This window comes from Sycon ciliatum, chromosome 8 (assembly GCF_964019385.1).
Source record: "Sycon ciliatum chromosome 8, ocSycCili1.1, whole genome shotgun sequence".
NCBI classification, from domain to species: domain Eukaryota; kingdom Metazoa; phylum Porifera; class Calcarea; order Leucosolenida; family Sycettidae; genus Sycon; species Sycon ciliatum.
This window is the reverse complement of record NC_088650.1, coordinates 15,079,287-15,084,800: the sequence shown is the minus strand read 5'-3', so window position 1 is coordinate 15,084,800 and position 5,514 is coordinate 15,079,287. Positions and strand designations below refer to the sequence as shown.

The 5,514-nt window shown below is 45.3% G+C and overlaps 2 long non-coding RNA genes across 2 annotated transcripts; one reads left to right on the top strand and one right to left on the bottom strand.

The window, feature by feature from the left end:
- On the top strand, positions 1-1,637 carry LOC135823081 (uncharacterized). Its single transcript, XR_010554603.1, has 2 exons — positions 1-321; positions 910-1,637. It is a non-coding gene; the product is annotated as an uncharacterized LOC135823081 (long non-coding RNA).
- A 1,323-nt stretch (positions 1,638-2,960) lies between these two features.
- Positions 2,961-5,426, bottom strand: LOC135823793 (uncharacterized). Its single transcript, XR_010554758.1, has 2 exons — positions 5,087-5,426; positions 2,961-3,731 (listed from the first exon to the last, which is right to left on the bottom strand). It is a non-coding gene; the product is annotated as an uncharacterized LOC135823793 (long non-coding RNA).
- Between the last annotated feature and the right edge of the window lie 88 nt (positions 5,427-5,514).

The window sequence follows — 5,514 nt, the reverse complement described above, 5'->3', positions numbered from 1 at the left end:
GCCAAGGCGCTTGAGAGACCGATTTTCATTTTCTCGCGGGAATCGTAGCCTCCAAGGCGCCGCACCTGCGGGCTTGTTTTCTGTTGATTTCGCCTATCTCCGAATGGTGAATATTTCAATGAAATTTGCTGCTTAGAGCCCTTCTAGTCTCGTCAGGAGATCTTTCCTACACTGGAGAGATGGCTCGGAGTGATGTAGACACCTATGGCCGTACCCTGGAAAATTATTTTGGAGCTTGCAGTTCGTGAGCAGCCACCAAGGACGAATGTCTCATTTTTGTAATTGCTGAAACGAGGAATATGGTCACCAATTTCACACCAGGTAAGGCATTTACCTATCGCGGACACTAAAGCCGCTTTGTGGGGTGATAGACCAAAGCTTTATCTTTCGAATGCACGAGAAATTAGAGTGATACCTATGTGCCCCACAATTGCACCCGAAATAAACCACGCACAGGCAATATTGTGATTTTGTGAGAAGAGACAATATTATTGAGCATGCTCTAAATCGTCATGACCGGTTGTGTTACTTTTCAAACACCACTCCAAGTGAGCATCTACCAATCCTTTATCAATTTTACAGGGACACTTGAGCTTAGGGGATAGAGGTGGGATATTTCACCAGCTGAAGTACTAGATTTTTTTCTGAATTTGTTGACTACTAGGTTGCATAGTGTAAATATGTCAGTATTATGTGCATTATTGTGGTGAAATTCTGAGCATCTAATTATTATAGGCACAACAGCACTGGTGCATGCCCTCTCCTAGATCCTGCTCTCTGACTTATTAATTTTCTTGCATTGCACGACTCAAATTCGTCGAATGAAATGAAGGAGTAAATTTGTTGCTGCCAATTAACTGCATCAATTAACTGCATCAGTTCTGTTTTCCTCTGCTGTTCTTCTTTCAGTGTGGTGACTTCTGATCCATGAGGCGATGGCATGAAGTCAATAGTTTGCAGTATGTGCAATATGCCGCAGTCTCTCTGTCAATGGACCTGTGACAGCTGAAGCCCAGATGTTGCAGTTTGATGTCTATGGCCAGCAGCAATCTAATGTTGTTGCACCTTTCCTTCCACACACAGCAATGCGGAATATGTCATGGACAGACATTGCTAAACTGCCTCTTTCGAAGAAGCATCGCAATTCTTGTCTGCCAATAAACAACAGACTAGCCAGCTATAATTACAATTTGGAGGTTGGAGACGCGATCCCGTGAACGTATTGCGCCAACTGCAATGAAGAAGGCCGTAGTAATCTGGATTTATTACCATTCTCGTGTGGATAACTATGGCGTTGTGATCCAAGTCATGCAGACTATAAAATGCCTTAGACGTGAGATAGTGAAGGCACTGCCGACAGCAAGCCAACAGTGGGTATGAACCACGCCACCAGCATCATTCTGCACACCAGGAGAATCCAATACATATAGCTGCCAACTCTGATGGTATAGACCCGATAACTTGTTTTCTTACTCTAAGATTGGTATACAATTATACATGTACTAGTGCAATCTCTATCCATATGCGTAATGCACTGTATTTGTTTCCGGTGACTGGAGGTAGTTTATCATAGCACTGTTTTATGTCCTGGTTTTGTTGAAGATAAGCATTATCCAGTTAACTTGCTAGGTACCGTATCAGTCAGCTCTTTTAGCATTTGGCTTTGTGTCAGGGGTGGTTGGCGGTGTCGCGGGTCATTCCACAGTCCGCAAAGTTGACGTTCTCGGCAACGGAGCGACCCAGTAGGCAATTCATCACCGATAAATATACTGTCATTGGTATCACGGTGCACCACAATGGCGTATGGTGTGAATATCATTATATTATTCTGCAGCGAGTCCTTGTCGTGTAGCTTGCGAAAGTTATTGCATACTGTCATTACGTGGATAATGCATAGTACTGTCTGTACACTCAAGTTTCAAGTCCAGTCCATTTTTGGAAATATGGGCTGGACACTAACGAGAGCCTGGTGACGTGTTCATAGGGCTGAGGTATGCCAAATGGTGCCATTGGCTGGGAGTGAAAGCCTTGCCCCACGCCTGCACCCTAAAAAATGTTTCGAAAATACTCAAATTCGACGACGGCTGAGAATCTAGGAAGATGCCGGACCACAGCGAAACAAGTCATCTGGCTGAAAAACGGAATACACCATTACGTTGCCACGGCTAAGCGCAATTTTTAGGCTCACCACACAGGTAGCGAAATGCCAAAACAAACGAGCCATAGACACAAAACCATTTTCCAAAATTGTCCACCATTGAGAATGCGACTCAAAAAGTACCCGCAAACTGCCCAGTGCGGAAAATGAAAAGTCAACTTTTAGACGACTTTTTTGAATCTGGCGCACGGACTCAGTCGATGCGCCAGATTTGAAAAATCACGTCGGAACACAGAGTTCTATTTTTCAGATGCACCCTTTTTGGGCACTTTTCTCAAGGCATTCTCAACATACGATCGTTTTCATGTATGTACGTGCTGGCCAGTCTCACGCTTTCTCGGAGTTATTCGTCACACTCGAGGATTCAGTAGTCGCCTTTCACCTTTTTCTGTTATGAGTTCTTCAAGAACGACGAAATTCTGTAGTTTGGTGTCGCTACACGTCGGTTTGTCTCTTTTCCTTTTTTCGTCGAAATTTCGTCGCCCGACCTATAATTTCGTGCCACCGAATTAACCAGGCATTTCGCTGCTTCTATGCTGGACGTATCGAAAGAGTAAGTCTTTGTGACATTGGAGCGGAAGTTATGTTCTGGCCGAAAAAAGGGCATGCCTCTGGTGACGTGATTTCTAACTAGTGTTTTTACGTATATTTTCCATGCATGTGTGCACAGATGTCAGCGGCAGGAAGACCCAGCAATGCCACAACTGGCACAAGCATACATACTTGACGACCATGTGGCCCAGAATGAAGCATTTGCTCCAAAGTGCCATCTGACAAGCGATTTACACATGACTCAATGCTGTCAGATTGGCAAAAGCTACACACATGCACATCCATCACGTCAGGCCAATGCATTTATTGCAAGTGCGTCAAAGCACTACGACGCCAAGTATGCACAGCAGCGAAAGAAAATAAGCCACCAGTCAGCCAAAGCACATGCAGTGTACATGATTGCAGCGGAGCGGCATCCGTACACTGTCCTGCAGACAAACTGCGCGTGCACAGTCTGAAAGAACAGTGCGAACCGCTTCTGTGCCCAACCCATTACCAGCAGTGTGTGGGCCATGCAACATGTGCTTGGTGTAAGTCGAGACTCACACCAGAACACAGGTGGAAGTCACCAAACTTTCAGCTTGCAGAGCATGTGTTGCGTAGCATGCACCATGTCAGGATTTCAGACGAGAGTCGATTTTGTAGACGCTGCTACCAAAAGCAAATTGACATGCTCCCTGCCGACAATGCACCAAGCACAGACCACCAATTGCGAAGCATCATCTCTCAGTACAGCACGGAAGGTGCCGAGAGTGATTTCCCCAATATTATAGTCATTGCCGCTACAGGACGGGAATTGCTGGACAAGGATGCCATATTGTTGACGACAGTGCACGATTTGTATACAGAGACTTTGCACACAGCTGCTGACCCCAAGCCAGCGGCATACGTGCTCGGCAAATTGAAGTTGACCCTGGAGCACCACTTGCACGTCATTCCACCTAAGTCGCGGAAGGATGGCACATTGCTGCTACGCAATGGATGTAATGTAATGCTGAGAAGGCACTACATATGATCCTTTCTGCAGAGCGTAAACACAAGATAGAGCAAACACCAACAAAGCTGGAAGACCTCACTCTGCCATGCTCACAGCACAATTGATAGCCAGCAACCGAATAATACATGTACTTCACAAATATGGGAACCCATTTACACCAAGTGCTACCGTAAAAGTCCGTAAATAAGTACCTGCCCGAAAGAAATACCCCCTTCATTCTTTTGGCTCTGTCTGGTGAAGTCAAGTCAAGCCCGATAAACATACTGCCCGAAATAAGTACCGTTACGATGCGCACATGCAGCACGTAGCATGTACATCGACATGAAAATGACTTCTCCACTACACACAAGTCAGGTCCGAAAGTTAGTTCGTGCCCGAAAGTCAGTACCCGCCCGAAAGTTAGTACGGGTGTGGTCACTAAATTCAAAAGTAAATACGTACTTATTTACGGACTTTTACGGTATTATCGGACAATGCCATTATGCTCCTAGCACGCGTCACAAGAAAATTATAGAGCTTCGCCAGCATTGCCTTGATTTTGTCGTAATGTGATGGTGTGTGCGTGTGTGTGTGTGTGTGTGGTGTGTGTGTGTGTGTATGTGTGTGTGAACATGGGAACCCATTTACACCAAGTGCTATTATCGGGCAATGCCATTATGCTCCTAGCACGCGGCACAAGAAAATTATAGAGCTTCGCCGGCATTGCCTTGATTTTGTCGTAATGTGATGGTGTGTGCGTGTGGTGTGTGTGTCACTGTGTGTGTGGGTGGTGTGTGTATGACTTTGTGTGTGTGTGTGTGTGTGTGTGTGTGTGTGTGTGTGTGTGTGTGTGTGTGTGTGTGTGTGTGTGTGTGTGTGTGTGTGTGTGTGTGTGTGTGTGTGTGTGTGTGTGTGTGTGTGTGTGTGTGTGTGTGTGTGTGTGTGTGTGTGTGTGTGTGTGTGTGTGTGTGTGTGTGTGTGTGTGTGTGTGTGTGTGTGTGTGTGTGTGTGTGTGTGTGTGTGTGTGTGTGTGTGTGTGTGTGTGTGTGTGTGTGTGTGTGTGTGTGTGTGTGTGTACATTACATATTGCCCTATCAAAAATATATAAATAAACTCGGATGGTGAGCCAATGTAATCATGGATAAAAAGAATAAGGACAAAATGTTACGAGTTATGACTAACTGTCCACCATGTACCAATGTCGCTAGATCATATACAGTCGGCGAGCGCGACAAAAAGGCACAAACTGACAGGGAATACTAAGACATACAACGACCAAATAATATTCAAGTTAATTTCGAAATGTCTATAATTTCGTGCCGTCGGATTAACCAAGCATGCAACGAAAGGAAAGGTATACACGCTTAGACATATATTATTAGGCAATTATCTGCACCAACCTGCATTCCGGCCGAAGCATCATGTCGGGTGTGGTGGGTCGGCATTCCGGCGTATCTCCACACACCAGGAAAATCGTGAAGCGAGAATTCCCTCGTCTGCAACTGGCAAAGTCTTCACTTGACACTCAAGTTGAAATTTCTAGATACCTAGCTAATAGGAGCAGACTTCAGGACATTTGTCGCACTCGGGAATCGTCAGTTCGATCCGTACAGGGTTGGTTAGACACAAGAAATATAGCAAATTTCATTGACTGACATCTTCATCTTTACCAACACAGTTCACCACATAAACTTTCGCGCGAAAAAAATAAAAAGACCCACTCAGCTGGCTTGGCGCATCGACTGGACTGGGTAGCGCTCTAGCCGACTCGTGGGTCCAGTTTTGTGTTGTCATGTGAGACACACCTTTTTGAAAATTCTTATCTCTT